The sequence below is a fragment of the Eptatretus burgeri genome, chromosome 4 (assembly GCF_056783735.1).
Source record: "Eptatretus burgeri isolate ZD-2024b chromosome 4, Ebu_testis_v1, whole genome shotgun sequence".
Taxonomy (NCBI): domain Eukaryota; kingdom Metazoa; phylum Chordata; class Myxini; order Myxiniformes; family Myxinidae; genus Eptatretus; species Eptatretus burgeri.
Genome location: NC_140964.1, coordinates 117942897 through 117943605, shown reverse-complemented (window position 1 = coordinate 117943605; position 709 = coordinate 117942897).

Sequence of the window (709 nt, the reverse complement as noted above, 5' to 3'; positions counted from 1 at the left end):
AAATTTCCCGGGTATTCCCGGGTACTTCAGCTAGTATGTATATATATATATATATATATATATATATATATATATATATATATATATATATATATATATATATATATATATATATATATATATATATATATGAAGACCACAAGGGGAAAACCAGAGATGTCAGGATAAGTCAATTTTGAAGAAACTGAAAAACAAAGTTTCAAGACTTTGGTGGACTGTTTAATAACTGTCATATAGATTTCTTTTCCAGTAAAAGGAAGAGTGATCATTGGCCGATCAAATTAAGCATGTAGCATTTGCCAAGCTTATGTGTTATTTAATTTAAGAGCAAAGAACGAATCAATGTTGCAAACTGACATCACTGGTTATTCCCTTGTTTAATAATTGCCATGCAATTTTAACCTAGGATGTGTAGCAAATTCATGCTTCTTGGTAATTATCATACATTACATGACTTTGGTGATCACAAATTTTTTTTCAACATTAAACGTTCATTGTTTTTTTTTTTTTGATTGGTGTTCAACGCCATACTCAAGGGTATTTCGCTTATATGATGACGGATTCTCCATTTCTTACTCCGTACTACTTAATATGATGGAAAAAACGGGAGGAAACCAAAGATAAACCACCCCCGCGAATAGCCGAAGTCACCTCATGTGACTCCCTCATATACCTCAGCAGGTTGATTGGGTGGTGGGTACATCGAATG